The 9,816-nt window shown below is 37.1% G+C and overlaps 1 long non-coding RNA gene across 1 annotated transcript; it reads right to left on the bottom strand.

The window, feature by feature from the left end:
- Positions 1 to 451: 451 nt before the first annotated feature.
- Positions 452 to 8,856, bottom strand: LOC135290434 (uncharacterized). The gene is made up of 3 exons (XR_010353207.1): positions 8,819 to 8,856; positions 4,702 to 4,863; positions 452 to 730 (listed from the first exon to the last, which is right to left on the bottom strand). It is a non-coding gene; the product is annotated as an uncharacterized LOC135290434 (long non-coding RNA).
- Positions 8,857 to 9,816: the final 960 nt, after the last annotated feature.

Below are 9,816 nucleotides of genomic sequence, written 5' to 3'. Positions count from 1 at the left end.
TATTCAGTAAAAAATGTTATTGGTTCCCTTAAGCCCTGCATTTTCAAATCAGTATCCATAAGTGTTTGCATTTATGTGTCTAAATAGAGTTTGATGTATTTGATTTGGCTCATTTTATGTTGCATGTATAGTTCATATTATGATATCATTATATAACTACATATTTAGGAATATAATATATAATGATAAGGTAGTAAATATCAGTGCAAATATTATTTAGCATATAGTATTTTTTACAGAAAACAAATATTTTGTCTGTGTCCCATTGTTTTTCAAAGTTTTATTTTGCTTTTTAATCAGGAAACTAGAAATTGCTCATTAGGACCACAAGAAGCATGTAATTTATAGACTAATTTAACTCTTGTCATGACTCTATGAGCAGAAGTTCCACTCTGCAAGAAAGGAAAAAGAGAACAAATAGAAAGAATCACTGCAGAGTGCTGCCTCTTTTCCAAGATGTTGTCTTGAAACCACTTGAAAGTGGATTTGCCTGTACCTCTTCCATGTCCTTATGATGATCCATCCTTACGTCAAGTCTTCATGTATCTATAGACCTGCAGACCAAGAGCTACATCACTGGGTTCTGTGTGGCAGAAATATTCCCTTGACAATTTCATCTCCAGGTTGTTTTGTTTTGTTTTTCTTTTTTAACTTGAAGAACAAGTTAAATTGGTCCAAGTATTCAAGATGAGAAAATGAACATCTCTAGCTCTTCAGCAATATCACAAGTCTGTTAACAAGAGGGAGGAATGAACTATTTCTTATTAGTTAATAGGATGCTTTATTCAGTCCATTAAATATTTCTAGTTTTCTTCTCATACAGCCTAAGAAAAAAAACAAACCCAAACATCTTTCTTTCATGATTTCCTTAGTTTTGTGGGCTGCTGTGTACCAGGAAAATATTCAGCAATCTAATTACTGAACACTGAAAAATGACAGGGCAGGGAAATTGTTGCTACTGCTTTAAGCTCACAGAATTGAGGTAAATATTGATTTGAGAGAATACTTTCAGTCAGATCATCACAGTATATTCCTACAAGCCCAAATTTTAACCATCTCTATTTTAGTGTCAACTAACTATACTAGTGTCATGGTTTGGCCCGGAAGTGTGTTTCTGGAAGAGTCTAAGTCAGACCAATCAGTGGCCAAATTCAAAATTGGCATCTGGTGCTGGCCACTGAGGTTTGGATACGCCTCTGAGAACACACACAGGGGTTAAAAGCGGGAGATTCCCAGAGAACTTCCTCTTTGGGAATCTTGTGTTGGTGAGTGGAGTCTGGACCTCTCCCCTGCCCAGCTGCGTCTGGGTTGGGCAGGGGGAGGCCATGCGGCCTGTGGGGAGGAGGCCGGAGCCCCGAAAGGTGCAGGGGTGGAGGAGACCTGGGATGTCTGGGCAGCCCCCCGGAGAGAGAGACAGAGACTGTGCTGGCAGCACGGCCGGCCAGAAGCGGGGGATGCGGCGAGAGAAGGTGCCCGGCAGCTGTGGGAGTCCTGGGCAGGCAGAGGTGAAGATTTTAATCTCTTTCTAGAATAATGGAAACCTTACAAATACTGATCCTCCTGAATCAGAATGAGGAGAGAGAGATGAGAGATTAAATGGGAAAGCATGAGGAAAGCTGGAAGAGGTGAGAAGAATCCTAGGTGGGAAGAGATGATGGAGTGGCCTTGAGCTGGACTCTTTCTTGTATGGCCATGGACAGACCCGTGTTTTTCCTGTGACCCAGAGACTGTATTTAGGGGGAGGCAACACCTGGGAGTCAAGAGTGAAGCAGTGGAGTGAACAGAGATGGCTGAGGAGGGTGTGGGTTGCCCTCTGTCTCCGTGGAGAGGAAGATCTCTGTTCCCGAGGCCCCGAGGCCCCAGGGGGTGAAAGTTGGCAGGGACTGGTGTCCTGAAGTTGAGAGACTGCTGCTTCTGGAAGGGGGTGGAACATCTTTAAACAGAGAACCCCAAAAGCAGTCCTGGCCCATGTGCAGTGGTGAGAGCACTGGATATGGAGGGGGAGAAGTCACGAGGGCCGATGTTCTCTGGGCAGTGCCATGAGTGACACGGAAACAAAAGAGGTTTCAGTTGTTCTTCCGGGGGAAGCCTATGGTGCAAGGGGGGACTCCTCTCTCCCTGATGGATTTGAGAGTTGATTATTTGAGGGGTGGTGAATCTGTGGAGAAAAGGGAGGGGGGAGGAGGAATGTATTTGGAAGGTTTTCATTCTTAGCTTTGTATGTGTTCCTTTCTAGATTTGTAATGAATAAAGTGTTGTGTTTTTCCCTCCATCCCCAAAGGGGACCCTGCTTTGTTCTGTTCCCAGATCACATCTCACAGCAACCATTTTGGAAATATACCCTTCATGGGGGCCCTGGCATTGTGCCAGGGTCAAACCATGACGACTTATATATTGAGTATGTATTTGTATAGTATAGTACAAAGAGAGAGTACATAGTGGGGGTATTTTTTTGTATCAATATAGATATAAATATATTTGAAAGTCAGTAAATTTGAAGCAAAAGCTATTGATCCAGGGTCTGTTAATGCCATAAGTTAAGAAGAATAACTTTTGGTTTTACTTATGAAATATATATCTTAGGCTTTACTATTGAACAGAGGAGAAAAAGGAATAAAGAAAAGTGCAGCAGAATTTGTAACAAAGCATGGAGGAAAGATGAGTGTGCAAGCATTGCAAAGACCACAAATAATGCTGGAATTTAGATCACATTTTTGTTATTTGATGCATATAGGTTTTTATACTTGTTTGGCTATTACATGGTCTTATTGGAACACTGTATAAGCAGAGGCTGGAATATTTTTCTTTTTTTTCTTGCTTGTGGACTTAATATCTTCAATCATTATGCTAGTAAGAAGTACATTACTTCAACGCAGAGTTAGTAACAACTTACTCAAATGGTTTGATGACAAACATGACTGTCTGCCATTTATACTTTAAATGAGTAAACATTTGCAGCAAGTATATTGTTAGTGTAAATCAGAGAAAACAAATCTGATCATAGCAGTTTTAAAATTTTAGCCTTCTCTAGAGAGTAAGCCTGAATCTAATATCAGTGACACACCCCTACTGTGACTGTTTTATAATATTTGGATGTAAATTTGAAATGTTAGACTCGGTCATTTTGATGTCAATTTAAATTATAGGAGCAGGTTTCTTGCATAAGATTAAAACAAGATATGGTGCAGCTTGAATCTGAAACTCAGGGCTCTTTCTTCCTGATTCAAGAAGCCTTAACATTTTGCCATGTGCTTCTAATGACATTTCTTGCAGAGGCACACAAATAATTTCTCTCATATGACTTGAGGGTAGTTTCAAATATCTGGTTATAAAGCACCACTGTTTCCCTAGTGCATTCAAAGCCACTCATAATTTTCAGACTGAAGTGAAAGTCTGGTTCATCACTGTCATAATAACAATTTTCTAAAGATTTGAAAAACATGGACTTCATGAGACTGTGTCTTGACACCTGTCATTCTTACAACTGAAAAATTAAGACTCCAGATATATTGTTGGCTAAGCATTAGTGTTTCTACTGAACTATGGTTTTTACTGATACAACTATGAAAGTTGAAGCATTACTTGCAATGTACTGGCACAGTGTCAATGAAGTGGACAAAAAATGCCATGTATTGGCCATCTGACCACTGGGAATTTTTCTGTGCTAGAAGCTGTAGATGGACAGCCACTTAAGTACTTGTCTCATGGAAAATACCAGCTGTAACTATACAATCAAGGAAAGTTTTCATGAAATGATCTTTCCCTCTTTGTATCCCAAATGGATTTCAAAAAAAGTCAGAAGGATTGTATTTCCTTCATTTCCATTTGTAGTATGAGCTCACGCAGGTACACCACAGAAAGGTCACAGAAATATGGGTTTGGAAGATATTTTCTTTTGCAACCCATGCTACAAGCAAATTGCTTTCTCTTAATTAATACTTATACAACATTATGCACCACTGTCATATGAGCAATTCATCATCTCCCCCAAGTGGATGATTACATAATATCACTGATGGAATGTTCTAGGCTCCTTTTAATTTTTCCTATTTCATCTATATTCTGATCTAATATGAAACTTGCATTGCTGAAACTGCTATATATCAAACCCAACTCATCCAAAAATGAAAGTGAACTTATCAAAAAAGTGTTTCATCTGCAGCTTTTTTCCACACAGGAAACCTATATTCATTCTATGTGATAAAAATTAAAAGGTAGCAAGGATAATTCTACATCTGAAATCTTACTTTATAAAATTCCTTAGCTTTTACTGTGATCAAACCCAAGAAGAGTCATAATGCTCCTGAAACAGAGGAGGCTGCTTCAGAATATGAAGCAGAATTCATACTGTAAGGGTGACTGAGTACTGGCACAGTTTTGTTGCAGAGGCTATGCAGTCTCCATCCCTGAGGATACTCAAAAGCTGTCTGGATATGGCTTTGGGTGGCCCTGTTCAAGCAGGGACATTGGACCAGATGGCCTCCAGTGGTCCCTTCCATCCTCAACCGTTCTCTTATCCTTTGATTCTATGAATGCCCATCCCAGTTCTCGCAACATATAATAATATATAACAATTGATTTTAGAAGGACATGTCACTGTCAATAAAAAGTGACACAGTCTTAACTGTATAACATTAACATATCACTCCTCGGTTAGTGTGTCTTTCTCTAAGGCATACCAAAACAATTGTGTCAGCATACCCTTCTGATATTCCCTTCTTTACATCTGTCATATTCCTTGGCTTGGCAAGTGTTTGTGGGATCTGCTACAGTATATAATCTTCATTTCTCTTCAGAATATTTTTCTAGCTGTTCTCAGAGGAAACCAATATGTATATCTTCTTCATTGCATGAGACACGAGACTGGGAAGGCAGATGAAGAAAATATGTAAGATAGTAATTGAGACATAAGATAGACATTAACCATGTAGAGCCCCACTGTAATTAGCAGGCATACGGACAGAACTTTCAGGTGTAAGGATTAAACAGCTTACAACACCAGGCTTTATCTTCCAAGTAAAGATTTTGCAGTGATTAAGAACTTCTAAAGAGATCTTAGATGTGCAGGCAAACTTGTTCTCCGTGTACGTCTAAAACTGTGTTTAACTGTAAGTATTATTGTTATGTGACAACAACACAGGAAAATTTTAGCCTGATATTTAGTGAAACCTTTGAAATTTTAATCCTGTAAAATAATGGCAAAGAGGAAACAAAATGTTGGAGTAGATGTTAGCTATTTTAGAAATAGACAAAGATTAATAGGTGGTATACAGAAACAGTAAGAGTGTTGCAGCCAAAGCCTGTTGAAGTACTTGTAGAAAAAAGAATTCTTCAGTTTTAGATTAGACTAGATTGTTGGCTCTGTATGTTCTGGTAAAAAAAGTCAACGTCCCTTACTAGTCCTAAAATTGGAGTACCTCTCACACACTAACAAGTGGACCTTAAAGGCATAAACTGAAATTCGGCCGTAAAAGCTGCAGATAATCTTGAGCTACCTCACTCTATGTATTACATTTTTTCCAAAGTGGCAGTCTAGTGCTTTTTCTATGGTTTCATATTCATATGTAATTTGCTCTTGAAGAGAGGACTTGGAATAGAAAATACCAAATTGGAGCAGCAAAACTCACATGCTTTGTTGTGCTGTAAATGATCATGTAAGGCAGCAAAGACTTAAAACATTGAATACTACTAAAAAAAGGAAAGGAATATAGTCCTGATTTTTACGTATGACAAGCAGAAACAAAGTATTATGTAAATACAACCTTGCTTCCCTAACCTATAAAAGGTAAGCTAATTGTATTTGCTTCTTCAAATTACTAAAAAGCTTTTTCATCTCTGGAAGACAAGGAATTCCCAGTTCAATTTTAGAGACTTTTTCTTAAAAGCATTTTGTTTCACTGCAGTTAGGTAATATAAGTGATCAGGTGAAAGTTCTCCTTTTGATTTTTCTTAAGGTAAAGACACTGTTTTCTCAATGGGTACAACAGGATACAGAGAGAAAAGTGGGAGTTTGTGGGTTTATATCTTAAATGGAAGTAGCCCTGCTCATCTCCTAGTACTGAGCATTGCCATCAGTTTTGCAAGATTAATAGATATAACAGATGGAGAGGCAGAAAGAAAAATCTGTGTTTAGATTTGGGTATGTGACTTAATGAAGTATCTCATGGAAATGGATATCTTTACGTGGTATTACAGATATGGTAGGAGATGGAAAAGTGACAAAGACTTTTTATTCCTTACAGCAAGTCCAGGAGGCTCTTAAATGCTCATTTTTATTCAGTTGTTAGTTAGACAATGTTAAATCTATTCACTAAGAGAAAATACCAAAATTTGTTATTTGCATTCCCACTGAAGAGTTTTGTAATGACTGATTCATTTCCCTGAGGCCCTACCCTTACTGGGACCTGTCTCCAAATTCTGTTCACCAAATCACAAGGCTTTCTTCCTTCTCAGTGTAGAAAAAATGTTTGCTCAATTAAAATATCTAGTTCCAGAGACAGCCAAAAATGAGCAAATTTTTGGACATCTGCAGCATTGTTTGGAAGCAAAATGCATGGATTTCTGAGAATTGCAGTTCTTCAGTGGTATACTAGGAAACACTCGTACAATACAGATACATTAGTTTTTAAAACCCTAGTATTTCATCAAACACCACTGATTAAAAAAAGAAGACAACCTAAATTAGTATCACAAATTTTAAACTATTTTTTCAAACATTTTTGAAAAAGAAATACTGTTCTAGCATTAATCAGTTAAAAGCAATATAGGTTTTCTTTTTATATTCATTATTAAAGGTAAAAGACAGGCAACACATCATCTGCTTTTAAACAGACAGAAAAAACCCCCAAAAATACCATCTTATTGTCTGTATTCAAAACCAAATAAAGATAAAAATCAAACTCATAGTTTTGGGGTTTTTTTTGTCTTTTCCACTTATAATGTCAGGCCATCTGTCAGACATATAAAACAGAATATTTTCATGAGCTGTTTACTTCTATAAAGGATAGCCTCCGTAGCATTCAGAATTTTTTAAAGGTCAGAATAACATGGTTGCTGTGGTCAGAAAAGAAACAATGACACTTCTATGAGCAACAGATTGACTCTTCAGGTTAAATCTTCCTTAGGGGAAAATTTATGTAGTTGGCTTATATCAGGTTATATTGATTTACATCACTATTAGGGTCTCTCCATATTCAAGCTATATCAATTTCTTTTACTGATAAAACCAAATCTACTTTGTACACCACAAAATAAAGCTGGACTTAAAATTATGTAAGTGATTCTGAAAATCATTACAAATTTCACAATCAACCTACTTTTCTTAACAAGATAAGAACTGACAGGTCTTGAATTTATTTTCTGAGCAGAGAAAAAGGAGAAAAGAGTCAGGCTTTTCTGCAGCTGAAACAATAGTTGTTACATCAACATAATAGGATGGAATTTCTGAATAGGTTTTAAACTACCTTCTTTATTGAACAATGTTGTGGTTATTTTCAAACTGTGACAGATGTAATTAGAATATTCCTGCTATAGAAGACAGGTCTTCACTAATTTTAGTATATGCATATACATACATAGAAATATGTGAGCAAGCTACAGTACCACCTGTATTGCATCAAACACAGAGGAAAAATGTACAAGTAGAAATAAACAAGAAAGTTTATTTATAAACTGCAAAATTTATACGGCATCAATATTAATAATATATTTTAAAATTCTGTATCTATAAAATATTTGTGTATGACAAGTAGAAACGAAATATTATGTAGAAGCTTAAAAATAGGTGTTTTTTCTGGAATCAATATGCAATCATAACAGCTTTATCATGATAACATATATTAATATATTCCTAACTTCATTTGGTATTCATGGTCTTTTCTTACTTTTTATATTAGGAAACTTCCTTCCATCATCGAAAAAAAAATACACCTGCAGATAAACAAACAGACAACTTTTCCATGTGAAAAATCAAATTAGTACTCTATTCTTTAATTTTAAAGTCAGTAACAATAATTCAGCAGACAGTGGAGTTGTGCCACAATAAAACAAATGTTGCACAAATGTTGTTTCACTATCTTACAGTAGTGAAAATTTAAATGCCAATATGGAAGCAGTTTTGATAAGAGATGCATCTTAATGTAAGCAGAACCCTGCACTATTCTTTCATGTTGTTGATGGTCTTTCTTGGGAGGAAATATAATTTTATGTCTTTTTAAGACCTTAAATATTTTCAAGAATTTCTTCCACAGTGGAATTGATCTTCTCAAGATATGAACCCCTCAAGATTTGAGTCAAACTTAGAAATTTTTTTATCATTGTTAATCTGCATTAGCTGTATCCAGCTGTATCTGGACGATTATGATTAAGCAATTGTAGGTTGAATGTTGTATTCTTGGTTTATATTTTTTTTCAAGGACAAGGGAAGACTCCTAAGATGAATGGGTTGTCTGGATGAGAGCCACCTGGAATGAAGCCAGGACTGAGCAGTAACTGGGGGAGAAGTAATTCCAGCAGTGGGAGATCATAACCACCATTTCAGTGAGCACCCACTCCAGACAGACCCCAGAGTCAGATGAAGGGAAAAACTATGCCTGAGGACTAATTAGCACAAGAAGTTAGAGATATAATGAACAAATAGGGGGTTGAGTGCTAGTTGATGGAAAAGCTGTGGAAACTGTGAACAATAAATTATGATGCCTTTGTTTGTTAAAATGTATAAAGAGTGTAAAGTTTAGATGAACAGGGAGTCAGGCTTTTGTGTGCTACCACACAGCTCCCCCCTTTGTGCAGTCTAGGGTAAAACACAGAAGTATCTCACCTGGGTGTGTGAGGTGCTACTGCACCAGGTAACAGGACCCTGTTCAGGACAGCAACAGGGTTCCATTAAATTATGATGAAATGCATGTCCACACTTCCAAACGAATTTGATTGACCCAAACCCTGAAACAAGGTATATTCTCGGTGACAAAAATAATCTGAAAGTTTTCCATGAATGAAGCTCAGATCATTTATCTCCGAGAAAATTTAGAAGACTGATTTTGATAAGCTGCTCAACTGTAGCTTTGGAGAAAATACGTCTCTCTCTTCCACTGCTATTCTTCTTGCAATATTTCCAGTTAATTTTTTTTTCCCACTCAAGTACTATGCAAGATGGTCATAAAAGACTGGTTTTTATACTGCTCATTTAGTGGAGATAGAAAGGTTTTGCGCATAGGAAATATATATCGACGAAGCTTTTCTTTAGAAAATACATAATATAATGAGTTATTTGCAGCAGGCTCCAGCGGTCTAGAAGCAGTATGACACAAGTATCCAAAATGACAGTCTCTTGAAATATTTCATTCAACTATAGACAGGGAAGAAAAAACAGAAGCATAGCAGATTCCAGAAAGATATTTAAAATCTCAGATTTTGGAAGAGGAAATACATTTGCCTCACTTTTTCACTCTTTCTGTTTTGCAAGCTGTTGTGGTTGACACTGAACCAGCACCAGGCAGCCATGGAAATCACTTACTCGCCCTCCCCTTCCACAGTTGGGCAGAGGAGAGAAAAAATTTAAATGAAGGCTTCATGAGTTGAGATAAGAACTGGGAGAAAAGACTCCAAGGGAAAAACAGGCTTACTTAGGGGTACAAAATGAGTTTATTACTAAAATGAATCAGAGGATGATAATGACAAGTAAAAGAAGCCCTTAAAAACAACTTTTCTCCCCCCAACCCCTCCCTCCTTCCCCCTAACAGTGCAGGCAGACAGGGTATGGGGCTTTGGTCAATTTGCTGCTCGAGGTCTTCCACTGCTTAGGGAGAGGGGTTCTTT

This window comes from Passer domesticus, chromosome Z (genome assembly GCF_036417665.1).
Source record: "Passer domesticus isolate bPasDom1 chromosome Z, bPasDom1.hap1, whole genome shotgun sequence".
Lineage (NCBI taxonomy): Eukaryota > Metazoa > Chordata > Aves > Passeriformes > Passeridae > Passer > Passer domesticus.
The sequence above is the reverse complement of the archived record's forward strand: the minus strand, read 5'-3'. Positions and strand labels throughout refer to the sequence as shown.